Source organism: Papaver somniferum, unplaced genomic scaffold, assembly GCF_003573695.1.
Source record: "Papaver somniferum cultivar HN1 unplaced genomic scaffold, ASM357369v1 unplaced-scaffold_125, whole genome shotgun sequence".
NCBI classification, from domain to species: Eukaryota; Viridiplantae; Streptophyta; class Magnoliopsida; order Ranunculales; family Papaveraceae; genus Papaver; species Papaver somniferum.
This window is the reverse complement of record NW_020621603.1, coordinates 5,883,325-5,900,792: the sequence shown is the minus strand read 5'-3', so window position 1 is coordinate 5,900,792 and position 17,468 is coordinate 5,883,325.

Below are 17,468 nucleotides of genomic sequence, written 5' to 3'. Positions count from 1 at the left end.
ACCGAAGTTAGTTTGTAGTAGGCTAGTGTCTGTAGCGGCTTAATATAGTGTGGTGTTCAATCTGGACTAGGTCCATGGGTTTTTCTGCATTTTTGGTTTTCTCGTTAACAAAATTTTTGGTGTCTGTGTTATTTCTATTCCGCATTATATTTTGTTATATAATTGAAATATCACAGGTTGTGCGTTTGAATCAATTAATTGGAAATCCGACCTTCGGTTGTTGATTGAAATTGATTAATCCTTGAACATTGGTCTTTGGTACCGTTCAAGTGATTTCTCTTATATTCAATTAGACTCGCAGATTTCTATTTGCTTGAGAAAGAATTGAATCGAGAAAGAGAGATAAAACTCTTTGATATACTTTTTGTAGATTGAATCTTGTTGATTCTCTTAAAAGTATATTGGAGTTTGTCCATACTTTTTCACTTTTGTACCCCCGCTTTTTCACTTTTGTCGATGAAGTTCCACAAGCTCCCCTTAGTAGTTCTTTGTCTTCAAATGGTGAACGCCGTGAAGTCTAAGCTCAACTACACAATCTATTGTTTATGGGTGAAAACTGTTTCTACTGGTTTTGGTAAATTTGGGTGTATGTGTGAAGGTGTTGGTTGTTTATGACTTGTATCAGAATGTTAAACTGGCTTGCACAATGTAAGCTATAAGTTCAGGTGTTTTCTAGATACAAATGACAACACTTGGTTTTTTCTCTGTGTTGGAAATAGGTTGGAGAACCTATTTATACAAGTCATTGAGCGCAACCCTCATTTCATAGGAAGTGGAGGAGGTGAAGTGATGGTGTAGTGGGGTCGTGTAGGAGTGGTGATTGTTACACGATCACACCTTTGCCCACTTCCCTCACCACTGTTAACCGTCCACCTTTTCCTCACACGTTCTTGTAATGGCGCGTTGCATGATGCACGCTGTAAACCGCCAGACCAATACCCCAGTAAGTATCCCCAAGTTTGTGACAAGCTTTATGTCTCGAATGAGTGGATCGCGGGACCCACTGCAGGAAATAGCATATGGTACTAAGTTAAATAACTAAGAAATTAATATTCATGACATACCGCGTACGCTCGATGCATGTAATGCATTGCAAACAATCAATATGTATGAAGCATCGCTGTTTTAAAGATTAACCGAATAAGTCACGGATTAAGCGTCTTAAAATAACATCACGTCCAACCATCTTCGAGCGATCGTTTGGAGGCCGCATGGGCGAGCCATCCCCTGGTCGATCACTCCCTGTGGAAGAGTGGCGGACGGTGATCATCGAGGTGCTTCATTGGTTGCCTAGATTTTAACCTAGGCTGTCCGACCAAGCTAGCAAAGTTGGACGGACGAGATGGTTTACGACACTGTAATTTTAAGGTTTTTAGGAGGTGCGCAAGCATCCCTCTTTGGCTTGACCGAATTCAAGCCTGGGCGCCGGTTTTGGTGGGACTGATCAGTCATGCATGAAGACGGCTCGTTTTGGTACACGCCTATACCTCTCCGTCCTATGAAGGCTTGATCTATGACACTCAATTTGACTGGCAAAGATGAGTGATCATGATCAATTTGCGACATAAATCCATTGCCACAAAGGATTAAAGGCTGCGCGACATGCCACTTTGGGGCGCGCATCTCGAGGTGCCGAATCCTAGTTTTCCTAGGCCGACCGGATACATGCAAAGGTAGGCCCACAGTGATCACGTTGACACTCTCGGGACCTCTTAAGTCTATATCTATACCCTACATCCAGGCTTGCGAAGATGGATGGTCGTGATTGAACTACGACAGATATGCAACGCCACAAACCTTAATTAAGGTTTTGAAACAGTCACGTATACATGACTTTGGCCAAACGGTTTGACAAGTTATGCTTCTCCTTTGGAGAGACCGATCGTGTGGGGACGACGTTGGGATGATGGTGAACATGTGTGCACCTCCTTAACGGTCCTAGGTACGATCTAAGCCATCCAAATATGCTGGTTAAGTTGGATGGTTGTGATCAATTTAAGACATTAGTGGAATTTTCGTGACCCTTGAAAAGCATCACGCCCATCATGTTTCGGGCAAACGATCGTGGCTCCATGACCACATCGTGAGCAAACCGATCATATAGGGATAGAGTGGGCCCGCCAATGTGCGTGTTGGCGCCTCCTCAATCGTTCATGGTGTGATCTAAGCCGTCCAATCAGGCTAGTGAAGTTGGACATTCGCGATCGTTTTAAGATTGTCTTAAACAGTCTTCGCTCGTTCGAGCTTCTTCCAAAGCAGCGCGACCACCCTATTTTAAGGCTGGCGTTTTGGCACGCTGGGAAACAAGGTGTGATCCTCAAATAGCTGGGTCATAAATGGGCCCGCCGGTGGTCATCACAGTGATTGCCTACTCCTGCTAGGGTTCGTCTAGGTTGGTTAAATCATGCGGTCAACATGCGTGCCCGTGATCGTTTCTGAGACTGATATGGACAGTCCAGATTTCCCTTAGGAAATTAAATATGCTCAATCGGGCTAATATAAGCACACCGAGAGATGTATCCTGTACGGGTATTTCGTGCATACCTCACTATTTACACTTGGAGATTCGTGTTACTCTGTTAAAAGTAACACTCAGTCATCATGCTGCACCAATAATGAGAGTTCTGCTGGGAACATCACAGGAAATACTAGGCAAATCATGCATTAATTAATAATGCTAAAAATTCACAGAATATTTGGGATTGTTGCTACATGCTCCATTCTAGGCGAATTTTGTGTATTTAATTCACAGAATATTTGGAATTGTTGCTACATGCTCCATTCTAGGTGAATAAATAAAGCGAAGAGGTACTCATCACTTATCAAACGGCTTTATCCTTTGCAGGATGTCAGCGTATTGGCTTTCAATTTTAGCCCCGAACCAAAATCCACCATCAACATTAAGTCCCCTTCCTAGCATATAATGGTTGCACTATTGTGGGGTAGGCATTAGATGGTGACATTTAGAACATAAGAATACAAGATAGAGGAAGTTTACCTGGAGAAACTCTGACCGGCCGTGCTGATCATCCATGTGGGTGCGCCAGGTGTGACCATGGCTTTAGTGGGACCATCTTCCTCTTTGGGCGTTTGAGCCAGGAAATGAATTCTCTTTCTACTGGGATTCTTCAATTACTCGTGCGTACTAATCGTTATACTTCTTCTCATTGTGCGGCAGCTGTCCTCAAATATTCAGATTGATAAGCACTCGTTGATTGCTATCCCGCGTCTGTAGCCTTTATAGACGACAAATGGGGACTTGTTTTCTTCTCGGGATCTTGTCAGCTTGTGAAATATAAAGAAGGCTCTGAAACTCCTCCCATCGCAGAACTGTTTCCTTCTCTATTCCATGTACTGCTGCAGGCTTATTACACAACTTGATCTTCTGATTAATCATAATTTTTTTTTGTATACATATATCTATATATATATATATATGTTGATATAATCATAATCTCTTCCTGCAGAATCTCACGGAGGCTGCTGGCGATGACTACTCTGGTACCTCTCCGGAAAGAAGTTTCGAAGTTAACAAACCTGAGGCTGACACGTTCGAGGAGGTGATGGCTAAAACTGATCTTCCACTTCGCGAGGCTGGCCATGTTATACAAGGCATTTCAATTCTGCATCTGCACATCGCTCGAAAGTGTACTCAAACTCTTTTGGCTTCAATATACAAGGAGGAAAAAAGGAGACACGATGAAGCGTCGCAATCACCGGTAAGCGCGAGTGCTGAGAGGTTTGCGGCACTGCTGAAGAGACGAAGAGTTGAACATTAACGCCCTACGAGTGAATATAAGTGTGATTATATGATCCACAATGGCGTGATAATCCTTGATTCTGATACGGAATGAACCCAAGCATCCAAAGGTTGTCAGTACAATCTCCAACGTTGTATTGGCCTATAAGGACCCTCAAGCTCGTCAACGCTATTAGACCAGTCAAGAGACGATTTAGCCGATAATAACACGATTAGTTTAACACAGACGTTAATTATAGAAATTAATTTAACAACGATATAGATACGAAACTAGTATCGTTAGATTCGTCCGAAAAGTTACGCGGAATAGACTACTCGCACGCGTCATTCGGACACTTGGTGAAGAAGATTTATCAAATTGTTTTCGGAGGGTAAAATAGTAATTTTGAAAATTATCCTGGTGGCGGCACGTGTCAGAGTGAGTGGGTGACTCAACAAATCTGGTCGGCCTTATCCCCATACCGCTCGAGAAGAATTCATTTCTTCTTCTTTCTTCTTTCTTCTTCTCTTTGTCTCATGTTCTTCTTCACTCTTTCTTTCCTCTGCTTCTCCTCTCTTCATGTTCTTTCTCTTCAGCATGTGATTAAGAAATCAAATGGAGGCGTTGTCATCAACATAAGGTGGAGACGATCATGTAGTAGTCGCTGGTGATGATGTTGTGGTCTATTAAGCTCGGGATGAAGGAGAAGATTGAGTTACTGTAAATCGAAATTAGGGTTTATAGATTTTTTTGATGTTCTGAAGAATAATAAGATGATATATAGATATGTTGTTGGATAAGGAGGCTTTGGTAGATGTTTAATTGAAATTCTGGAATCGTTTTGAAGATGAATCAGAGAACCAAGTTAGGGTTTCTCAGAGAATTGAATTGAATCTCGAATTAATGGTGTATAAGAGGAATTAAAGATTGGGTTTTGGCTAATTGGGAAAGGGTTGGTGTTTAATTGATGAAGAGAGGTTTTTGTGAATTTGAATTGAAAGGAAAAGAATTAGGGGTTATGTTATGTTCTTCCCCAATTTGTGAATTAGGGTTTCTGAGGATGGATGATTATGAGACTCAGATGGAGAGAGAAACAGAGCAAAGTTGGTTTTGGCAGATGGTGGTGGTTTTGAGATGAATTCTCAATTGAGCCAAGGGAACCAAGAATCTGACTCCAATTGCTTGTGTGAGACTGTTATGAGGTAATTGTCCTTCTAATCTGTTTAGTGAAGTTATTTAATATCTTTGACTGAGTATGTGTAGTTGATATTTGATCTAAGGCCTGAGTTGGGTCTGAAGTGGAGTTTGGTTGTTGTTTTGAATTACAGAGAATTGTTGTATATTGAATTGAAGTTCAATATGCTAGAATTGGAGTTGTTATGGGTTGGGTGTTTGAGTAGATGATGTATGAATGAGGTTATAGGTAGTGGTGGTGTTATTATGAGTTAGATGTGGTGGTGATGATGATGATGTTTCAGGGGAGGAGATGTGTATTGGTGGTGGAGCTTTAATTTTAGTTGATTTGGTGATTTAGGAATGAAGATTACAGTTTGAAAGGAGAGTGTTGAAGTGATTTGGCAGATTGGTTACAGGGGTGATTTAATGAGTTACAGAACATGGTTATAGAATTGGATAGGTAGTGTTATGGACTGTAGTTGTATGTGTGAAGTGGATGAAATTTGTGATGTTGCTGAGTTGAATTTGGATGTTACCTAAAGTTGCAAGTGCAGGTAGGCATAGTTTTGTTTGTAATTGAATTGTTGAATTCTATTTGAATAAATGAACTGTTTAGTAGTTGTATAACTTATGTTCTTGAGTATTAGGCTTATTAGTCATCCTAGTCAGATTATCTGACTGATTATGTTCTTAGCTGACTTGACCTAATGCTTATGACTTTGTCAATCTGACAGAGTTAACTCACTGAGTTTCCTTATCTTGACCTGAGTTGGATCGTTGACCGATTCCTGGTTGACTTATTTGACCATTGACCCTGAATTCTGACTTAGACGTTGACTGTTAATTGACTCCTTCTGACCAAACGTGGACCGTTAGTTGACCAGACAGACAAGGCCTTTGATTAATGGACTAGTTTAGTAGACTTGGGCTTAGAACCATTAGTTAACTTGTATGATTCTTGTGTGAGCCAATTCGATTAGTTTCTTAGACTTCTTGTGTGATTAACAGTTAGTCTATATTAACAACGATCCATTCAAAGGACGAACCAGTGGATCGTGAATCTCAAGGTAGGCGTGGATTGTCATCAAAAGAGGTGGGAATACATTTGACTCTTTGGTAACCATTGTCGCTTCTTTTACAAAAGTTTATGTTTAACAAACTCATGCATTTCTGTTTGTACATTCTATGCAATGTTTCAACTTGTTTTTTGATAATTTTGTTGATTTTGTTAATCTTTCCATGGATTGGAAAGGACCTGTAATGTTTTGTTGTCGATATGAATTGTTATGGGAAACGAGAATTCCCATTTGTTTGCCCAATAGGTGTGTAAGGAATTGGTCGACACCTATTAGGAAAATGATAGGTGTATAGGATACGCTCCTTCATTTATATCTACATGAATTCTGCTTTTATGCTTAATAGGTGTGTAAGGAATTGGTCGACACCATATAGGCTAATAGGGTGTGGAAGGAAGTGGTCGACACTCAATATATACATTGTTTGACGAAGGAGTTTGTCCATATACATGTTTGTTTATTTCAGTGACTTGGTCACTATTTAATGTTTGAGGAAAACATTATTGTTTTCAAAATCTTGCCTATGATTACTTAGAAGTTAAATGTTAATTATTCCCACTTTCAGTTTCAGAGACCGACCAGAGTTGCACAGCGAAAGCTCCGAGAAGTTGACTTCTTTAGTTGGTTATAATCTGATATGTTATTATGTTGTATATTCTGTTTGTAAACCAAATGATTATTGTATGTGTATCATTTGAGAGAAGATCTTGTATATATATTTCTGAGCGGGGTTAGTTTTGGGTTAAGTTTATAGCAGATTCCTTAATCAAATGATTAAGTAATTGATTTAGATTCTTAGTGCCTCTTTATTTAGTTAACCTCTTGGATTAGTCAGCTACTAGCTTAGGGGGCGCTACAGTGTTGGTATCAGAGCTCACTATTAGATATTATATGGGAAAAGATAGGAATTTCCAGTGCTAGTGAGTGAAATAAATTAGTTTAGAACTGGGTTGGGTTGTGAGATAAATCTTAATCACTAAAAGCTATCAATAATTAAAAAAAATTTACTTGATTGATTGATTTGTTTGTTTGATTGTTTGTGTATGTAATGAAGTAAAAATTGTAGGATACACCTATAACTTAGGTTAATAAGGATTTGAGAATATATAATCTAAAAAGTATGAACACGTAGACAATTTAATACTATAAAAACAGAGATTAGTATTATTGATAGATATTGTAAATCACATGGGAACTTAATGAACATATTGACTTGTCTGAAGAGTAAACAAATTATAATTAAATAAATGTTAATAATATTTTTGGGACTTAATAATAATTGTAAGAGTAGTTAGAATAACAAGCAAATAATCGGTATTAGTAATGTGGATGGGGAAAAACGGGTCTCCGATTTTTTGAGAAGTGAAGAGACGAGCGTGCTATCGAGACTCCTCAGCCGGGTAAAATGTTAATCCTCACACAGATGCACCGCTGCAAAGGGGATGCTTAGATTCGGGAAATCAATCTGTATGACTCCGGCCTAAACCAAGACAATGACCGTTCCAGAGTCAATTCGATCGCAAAGAGGGAGATGGGTTGATTTGTAGAAGGGAAGCTGAGAATTGTGTGGGATCAGTGATGATCGAGGATTATGGGTGTGTAGAAGGTTTCTACAATATTGGTGAACCGTTGAGTTCGAATAAGCTCTGGGTGATTGATGAATTCTTGAGAGTAGTTACTCGAGAAATTCTGTACGGATGATTACTGATGTTGTAATTCTTGTCAGACGTATGTTCGAGATTTCGAATCTTGTCCTCAATCATGGATTCAGAGACTTATTTATATTGTCAGAGCACTGAACACCTTGATCCCTGTAAGTGTGACGGTTTCTCGAGTGAAAGAGTGGGAAAGTGGGAGATTGTGGTAAAGTCAGTTCCGTGTCGTGTGGAGACTTGACTGATCGTGCACCCACTACTTTGTAACTCCTTCAACCGTTTACACGACTTACGCACATTTCTCGTTGTGGATGAATCCACATGTCGTAGACCGCCAGACCAAAACCCTAAGTGATATCCCCCCATTTGTGACGTGATTGAAATCTCACAAATCGTGGAGTCTGCAGGGCAGACGTGTTTTGATTAGTCAATTGTTGACTGATTAGACAATGAGTCTAAATTTGGTGAATCAAGCATGAATGGTGAATGCTCAGCGATTCATGGGTCAAACATGTAATTCTCTGAAGAGATGTCAGCATGATGGATTACTGACGAGCGAGCAAGTATTGCTCAATTATGTGAATTACGAGAATTTGATGAGCAACTGAGCAAGTATTGCTCAATTAACCAAATTAATGATTATTGAGAATTTGATGGGAAACTGAGCAAGTATTGCTCAATTCAACAAATTATTGATGAATTGTTGAAAAATTGATCATGAGTGATGAGGACCGACCACATGGGATGAGGAACGTCCATATGGTGCCCAATGCTCAAGTGAGCATGCACCAGGATTTTCAGTTTGAGAGTTGGTGAAAAATCATGAATAAATGGTGGATTCACCATTTACTGAAAATATTGCTGGGTTCAGCATTAGGTGTAAAACCTAGGTATGAGAGATGGGACCGACCAAGAGGGAATGGACCGGCTCCTGGTGGTCACATGACCGATTGTTGGTCGTTTGGAGGATTCTCCAGTTGGTTGGAAAGAGTTCGGGCCCAGTATGAGCAATTGAGAAAATTAGGTCAGAATTGCGAAAACGTGTGGGACCGGCTTCGTGCAAGCCCTAGGAACGACCTGGTCGGTCATGGAGGCATGCACGTGTTTCCATGATGTCCATGCTTCCATACTGAGATTTTCAGTATTTTCTGATGCGCATTTGAGCAATATCGTGAATTTTCAGAAGAGTTTCATCTTGGCTGAGAATTCTCGATTTTTTGGTGGAATGAGCATGTATGCTCAATTCATCAATTCTAAAAATATTAAAGTAAAATGTTTTAATATTTAAAAATTGCTGTGAGAGGCTAGCCGGTCGTGTGACCATGTCGGCTTTTGGTTTTTCGTGATTCGAGCAATATTTGAGAAAATATGGAGAAATCACGAATTTTTGCTCAAACCCAGGAGTTTCATGAATTGAGGAAAATAATGATTATAATAAATTGGGGATTGCAAGGTGTGGGACCGACCACGGCTAGGGCAAGGCCGGCCGGCCCTGTTGCCCGGTCCGGCACACCTTTCCTTATTTTATTATTATTTTTCATGAATCCTTGAAGTTATGGAGAGTCCTTGAAGATATGGAGAATCCATGAGTTTTTGTTGAAACAAAGGAGTTTCGTGAGTTTAGGGAATAATAATTATAAAAATCTAAGGATTTGTAAGGTGTGGGACCGGCCACGGCTTCGGCATGGCCGGCCGGCTGGGATGCTCGGTCCCGCATACTTTTCCTTATTTTATAATATTATTTGGAGAATCCACCAAGTTATGGAGAATTCACGAGTTTTGAAAAAATAAGGAAAGTTGCTAAAATCAAGGAGTTTTCGTGAGTTCACGAAATAACAAAAAATAAGGAAAATAATGGGAGAGGCACGGACCGACCATGGCTAGGGCACAGCCGACCGGCCGTCTAGTGGGCCCACCATGAGTGCCTCCCATTATTTTATTATTATTTAATATTTTCTCCTGTTTTGCGAAGGATTCCCCATTATTTCACATTTTTGGACACTCGTTCGTGCATCTGGGTGCTCAGTCGTGCATCATTGTCGAGTACACTTGCACCATTTTTTGTGGGGCTTACTCAGTGATGGTCCAGATGCCCAGTTGTTGAGTATTTATTACCAATTTATGAGATTCAGTGGAGAATAATTCATGAAACTGAGTAATAAATGTGAATAGATGTTCATTACTAATTCATAGGATCAGCTGTGGCTTCGACTACGAATTCAGAATAATAAAACAAGCATTACCATCCCATGGTATCGTGGATTCGACCATAGAATCAGAGTAATTAAGATTTATCTATTACCTTTTCATGAGACCAGTGGATTCGATCATGAAATCGGAGTAATGAGATAATACAGTTGTTTATTGCCATTCTATGAGATCAAGCCATGGATTCGATCATAGAATCAGAGCAATTAGATATTGCCATTCCATGGGATCAGGTCGTGCATTCGACCATGGAATCGGAGCAATTTTTATTGCCATTCCATGGGATCAGGTCGCGGATTCGACCATGAAATAAGAGAAAGTGTTATTTTCATTCCATGGGATCAGGCCGCGGATTCGACCATGGAATAAGAGCAATTGTTATTGCCATTCCATGGGATCAGGCTGCGGATTCGACCTTGGAATAGGAGGAATTGTTATTGCCATTCTATGGGATCAGGCCGTGGATTCGACCATGGAATAAGAGCAATTGTTATTGCCATTCCATGGGATCAGGCCGTGGATTCGACCATGTAATAAGAGCAATTGTTATTGCCATTCTATGGGACCAGGCCGTGGATTCGACCATGGAATAGGAGCAATAATAGATTATTCTGGGAATTCAGTAGTGAATGTCACGGCAGAAGTAATCTATTTCAGAAAAGATATTAGACAGTTAAAGCGTCACATCTATTATGAATGGTGCATAGTCAGGGAGTCACGATGTTGTTTACGACCTGAAGGCGTTGGTGCTCTCAATCTACGGAGAACCGCCTGAATCTATGCACTCTCTCCACATAATCAAAGAACGGTGAGTGTCACCGACGTCCTGAAGGCGTCCGCCTCCCAACTATCTTCTATGTGGAGGGGGGGTCTCTCTCCTGCAGTCAGGGAACAGTGAGTATCACCGACGTCCAGAAAGCGTTAAGTTCTCAATCTACGGAGAACCTTCCAAATACGTTATTCTGCATAGAGGGCACGACGAAATGCCAGGGATCGAACGCTCAGCTAGTGGAGGCTTTTCGAAAAAATATTCGTCATGGCTTCGTAAAATACGAATTGTTGCATGACTGAAAGCTGTGTCAAAACATGCCTCATGATTTTACGGTTTTTCCCTTTGTTGAAAATCCACCATCTATATTAAGTCCTCTGCTTAGTGAGGAACAATCATGTTCCGCAGTAAGCATTAAATGGTGCTTTTCAGTCGACGAGATCAGTGGTTGAACTCAGTCTACAAAGGTAGTTTCAGAATCCTCGATTTACCCCAATGATGTCATGTACGAGCAAATGTTCGGGTGAGGACTCTGATAGTGTGATAGAGTGTCATGCCATGAGCACGGAGAGATGAGGCACTGCTGATTTGATTTGGTCGGTCGAACGTCTAGTTTTGGTCAGTTTAGCGTTTACGAGCTCGAACCCAAAAAGGAAATCCTTGTTTTAAGAACAGGCGTTCGTTCGTTAGTTTAAGAAACAAACCAAATGACCTGAGTCTAATGATATAAAATTTTGTCTATGAGCTTTCATGAAAGCCAAAATTTTATTTTTTTAAATATGTGAGATTTCACAAAGTGTATAAACTCTCATTTCAAAGGTGGATGCTCGTACGAGAGAAAAGTTTTTTTTTGAATAGACGTGCGTCTGTAAGTAATAAAATTTTGTCTATGAGCTTTCATGAAAATTTTTATTTTTGAAAACATACCCTCGTTTAAAAGACAGATGCTCACGAGAGGGACCAAGAAAATACATATTTTCAAAGTTACGTGAGTTTCACGTTATATATTTTTGTAAAATCAATGTTTTGATTTTGAACAACTATTGAAAGTAGACAATTATTCACGGCGAAATAATATCTGTATGTGAGTTTTCGCAATTGTAGAATGGACGTCTGTCCAATTTTCGAAAAACCAGTGGATGTTCACTCAGTAAAAATTTACGTGGGTTGTTCACGGTTTTATGAAAATCAATTTATGATTTGAGTAATTGCTGAAGGCAAACAATTGTATACGTGATGACATAACGTATGTATGAGTTTGGCGATTTTATAGTGTATGCACACATGTAGAAAATCAGCGAATGTTCACATGAAAGGTTATGTGAATTATTCATAGTTTCATGAAAAGTCAGGTGTTGACTTGAAATAATGAACTTTGCTCATCTTGGCAAGTTTGAAGAAGCGAGCAAGTTTTTTGAGGTTTTTATGTTATTATCACTAAGTTCGTGAAACCGTAAATAGGTAAGAGTTGAGGATTACCATTTTTGTTGCGTGTTTGTGAGCACCTTTATTCCATGATTCACTGTTTTGTCGAATTCTGCGCTTTGTATGAACGATGTGCTGAAATAGCCACTTTGCAAGAATGACCGATTCCCAGGATGATACTTCCAAAGATGGTGTTTCCAGAGATGACATCTCTATGGATGAAACTGTAAGAAATGGTACCCTTGGGACCTCTGAGTGATGGTGAGAGATCCTTCATACTGAGTTGCACTTCTGGTTATTTCATTAGCTTTACCCCAGGATGATCGTACAGTGAAATCCTGTATCAATGTAGACTCCACGGAGGAAGAAAGTCTACGGGAGCGGAGAACCCAGAAGTCAGGACCACAAGAGGTTAGCAAATGACGTGCAGTCCCCAACCGCTTCTTTGGTGAGTTGTTAGCGCTCCTTGTGTCATGACTTTGACCGTGCAATTAGGATCACGAGACCAAGGCTTGTCATTTCTTTCATACTTTTTCTCCATCGATTGACGGTCTTCAACTTGTTCCCGGCCAAACAATTCAGGAATCTGATGAAGAAATCGATGTAAGTATCTCTTTCGTGCAAGTGATTGTGGCATCTCCTTGAATGAAATAATAATAATTGTTGTTGATGAATCCAGGAAGGAATCATTGTAGATAAGCAGCACGTTGATGAAGCGTGCTCTTCTTTGGGATATGGGAATATGAAGAATTCCCGAAATCCCGAACCGAATGGAGATAGAGGCGTTGCCAATGGAGATTCCGGCATTGCCGAGCCTTCAAATGATTTAGAGACTTTCCTAGTAAGAATATCTCCTGTAATATCTTCATAAAAGTATGAAATTGCTGATTTTTGAATGAATGAATGAGAATCCATGTGAGCATACGAGTAATTTTGCTGAAATACGTCACCAGAAAATTTCAGACTTCAGCCTATTAACCAAAACACCATAGAATCTTCGTTCGAAGTCGGATTTTCGCAATCTGCATATGTATCTTCAAGCCCAGAAAATTTCCAAGTTTTCGGAAAGAATATTTTTGAGTTTTGCGCATGTTTAGAGCATGAAAAAGGCGAAACAGTAAACTTCCAGGAGACTTCCAGAAATTTTTCAGCTGACATGTTGTCGAATGTTTTGGCCACTTCTCTTTGCTCGTTTCTTTAATTGTTGTGAATTTTGGATATGTCGTAGAGGACATCCCTATGAAGAGAAAGGTATATGACCCATCCCTATATTCTTCACCAATTTCTCCCAGATCGTCGCTTTGTACAGGGAAGTGTAAAATTACTTCAGACGGATTTGTCGCAAAACATTCATGTTGTGTCTTTAGACCATTCGCTTGTGTCTTGAACGGTTGGTGAAGGATTTTGATGTCATTGATTCAATTGAGATCAGGACTCCTTGATTAATACATGAGCATGGTGCTTGCAATGCCATCTTGTTTCTGTCAGTCGTAGAAACATCGCTTCTGAAACCCTGGTCACGGGACCATAACTGAGGTTGCTCTCGAGAGGGAGTGATGTAATGACCATGGTTTCATGTCCCGTTGGTAGCATTACTTTTATGATGAGTGATCAGCACATGAGAGTCTGGTGCCACGGGTCTTGGATTGTGAAACTAATCGCCATGATCAGTGGACCGTCAGTCCCAGTAGAGAACCCAGGCAGAGAAATCTCCCATTTTCGTTTTCCTTTCTTCTGGCAAGACCTAGATAGAGGACCCAGATAGAGAAATTGATGTAAGGACCTAGATGGTCAGAGTTGGATATACCTTGATGAAGGACTTAGTGGGAAGACGTGGTGGACACCGATCGACTGTGGAAGTTATGAATCCCGTCTAAGAATTGCTGCTTGCATGTTGTATGCTCTGAAAGTTGTAGAGAAACCTCATACGATGTCGGAATTCAGTGCTTGACCCAAACTTTTGAAGCTAATAGAATGAGTTATTACATGAGACAATAATCACTCAATTTGGAGTTGCAGAGATCAGCCAACGAAGCATGCACATTTGTAATTTGTAATCCCGTACAAATTTTTCAGATTTCGTAGAAAAGAAAGAAAGGCCATATCTTTCAGCTCGTATGTCCGATTGATGCGCCCTTTTGGTATGTTGTAGAAGAGACATAGACAAACATCTTTCGTTAAGGAAGTATTATCCAATTCCTCACCCATTGGTACGTTTTTGTAAACCCACTGGCTGAAGTATGTTGTATCCCATTTGTAGAGCTGATGAGAACATCTTGTAGAAGGCTTGGGATTGTGCCCGCCAGTTTTGCAAGTTTCAGAAAGACTTTCATGTGAGCATGTTATCATGTCTGCACATCTTGATATGAAGCATTAGTTCTTGGAGAATTCTGCTTCATGCGTAACACTTCAGAGAATGGTTAGTTGATGAAGCCCTGTCATGAGGATGTTGCTCGTGAGACCGTTGTTGATGCTAAGATCACGAGTGATTACACTCCAGAGATCCTTGTTGATGCTGAGATCATGTATGGTGTTCCTATAGAGATTATTGTCGATGCTGATACCGTGATTGAAGTTGTTTCAGAGACCGAAAAGACTAGAACCATGATTATCAACATAATCTTTGCTCCTCCATCCAGTGAGCCTTTACCTTCACGAACTAGTTGGTGGGTTGAGCATTCCAAAGATGAAGGCGTACTGATCATCCGAAGTTCTCTGGAATGGACGTTGTTGTGGAAGACGGCAGCACCGGTCTTCATTGTGGTGAAGATAGGAAGTTCCTCAGTCGTGCAGTGATTTGTAACGTAGAGAAGTCCCGTCGATGAAGTTTCATGGAATCACATCAGGTTGCAAATTCCAATAAGATCAAGTCCCCAGTGTATGTTGAAGGAGTTTGTGTATCCATGGATGAATGATGTTGCATCTACTTTAGAAGTCTTATCATAGGATAATGAAGACTTATTAATTGTAGTTCAGTTACACTTGATCGTGCTGGTGTGTTGAATCAGTGTCGAGGTATTTGTGCTGAAGCCAGAGGCGCCATTATCGAAGGTGTACTCTTTGATTGGGAGTACAATTTGAGGGATTCTTAGATGCTTGAGCATTGAGCATGTCTTAGGTTTGATCGTCTCGGCCCAAACTATCTTATGTTGATTCAACATCTTTTCGTTGCGGTAGTGGGATTCAACACTTGTGCAGATATCAGAGCTTTTTGATTTTATGGCACACATGAACACTCCTTCAAGGATATAGAGAAACGCTCAAAGTGTTCTTTTCCATGCTTTGACGTCATCTCAGTAATGAATGTCTCAATGCTCGATTTAGAGAAACGTCAGATTCAACCACTTGGTAAAATACTAATGCGGTGCAACTACCATTTATAACGTCTAACAGAGTTGCTAGCAGAATTGAGTCCCTACGCTAGGATAGCATGTGAGGAAATAAATGACATATACATGGAATGAGACTTGCCTGAGTGCGGAACTTCCCGATGAATGTCTATGCATCTTTTACAGGTTCTTGCTTCTACTTCGTCAAAGTTTGAAATTCCTCTCCAAGTGCTCTGATAATGGAATGTTCGCCAAATATTCTGGACCAGAACTTTCTTTGTTGGAGATATGTGCAACTAAAGGAGCTTTGTCAGTAGCCATGTTTTCATCTTGGATTCACGTTCGTATGAAGACCATGTTATCCTGGGACTTCCAGATTACGTGAAACTTGATTTGTTGAACTTATGTTCACTTTGAGAGTGATGTAGCCAAGAGTATCTCTGAGTGTTCCTTCATGGTTTCTGATTGAGATGAGAGCATGAGTAGCTTCTTGTCGAGTGATACCTGCGACTCTGAAGGATTTCAGTGGAAAAATGTTGATAGCGGTGTCAGCATGGACCAACGTTCTCCCGGATTCGTTTCCTTTGATATGGACTGCGGTGAGCAGTCCCTAGTCGTGCATCTCATTCTCTGTGATGAAGGTTCAAGGAGTACTCCAGGATGGACAGATGTCTGGGATTCTCCATTTGTTCTTCAGTTAGCTCTCTCCTGATGAACGACAATTTGATTGCACCATCTTGAACCCAGACTTTTAGTAACTCGATCACTCCTTCATGAGGAGAGAGAAGTTTGAGTTTTTCTGATCATTTTCTCGTTCGTTGATGCCGGGTCGAGGTTTGTGCATTTAAGGATTGGTTATCCTTTCTTTGCACTTCTGAAGGATCCTGAGAGATTGTAGAAGTATGCTTCTGTTGTGGTGCGTCGGTTCTCATTTTGCTTCCTTTAGCAAAACGTTCATGGAAGGTTGGAGGTTGTATTGTCTGATGAAGAGACGCTGAGTATCACGAGGTTCTCAGTCTAGGTTTGTCTCTTTCCAGTAAAGCATACGTGGTAGTTGCTGATCGCTTGGCTGCTTCATGAAGTTCTGAGAAAGCCTGGAATCGCAGATTCTTCAACAAGGCTCTGTAGATTGGGATCATTCCGTTGTGTTCATGCTCTCCTAGTGCCTCCATGAATCGACAAACGTGTTCTCGAACGTTCCCTGTTCAGTTGAAGTGTGGACGTTGGGGCAGTGTAGCCCTTCGTGAAAGGAATTCTTTGCGTAACAGCAGGATATGGAAGTTGATGACGATGAATCGGTGTCTTGTCTTTTCATCGATCCTCCATAAAGCGTTCCAGGACTTCACGAATGATGAATCAGGTTCCTTTGTTGGTTTGAGAAGGAGTGGTATGACCAGCACCGATGTTGGAAGCAAGAGTAGTTTCTGGAGTACCACCATTGTTACTAGTGATGGCGTTGTTTGCGTTGGGATTTGTGACTAACCCAGACCTAAGACCAGCCATCTTGTGAAAATGTGAAATTGCAACCGAGAGATTAATCTCCCACTGTGGTCTCCAATCTGTGGATGGGGAAAAACGGGTCGCCGGTTTTTTGGGAAGTGAAGAGACGAGCGTGCTATCGAGACTCCTCAGCCGGGTAAAATGTTAATCCTCACACAGATGCACCGCTGCAAATGAGGTGCTTAGATTCGGGAAATCAATCTGTATGACTCCGGCCTAAACCAAGACAATGGCCGTTCCAGAGTCAATTCGGTCACAAAGAGGGAGATGGGTTGATCTGTAGGAGGGAAGCTGAGAATTGTGTGGGATCAGTGATGATCGAGGATTATGGGTGTGTTGAAGGTTTCTGCAATATTGGTGAACTGTTGAGTTCGAATAAGCTCTAGGTGATTGATGAATTCCTGAGAGTAGTTACTCAAGAAATTCTGTACGGATGATTACTGATGTTGTAATTCTTGTCATACGTATGTTCGAGATTTGAATCTTGTCCTCAATCATGGATTCAGAGACTTATTTATATTGTCAGAGTAGTGAACACCTTGATCCCTGTAAGTGTGACGGTTTCTCGAATGAAAGAGTGGGAAAGTGAG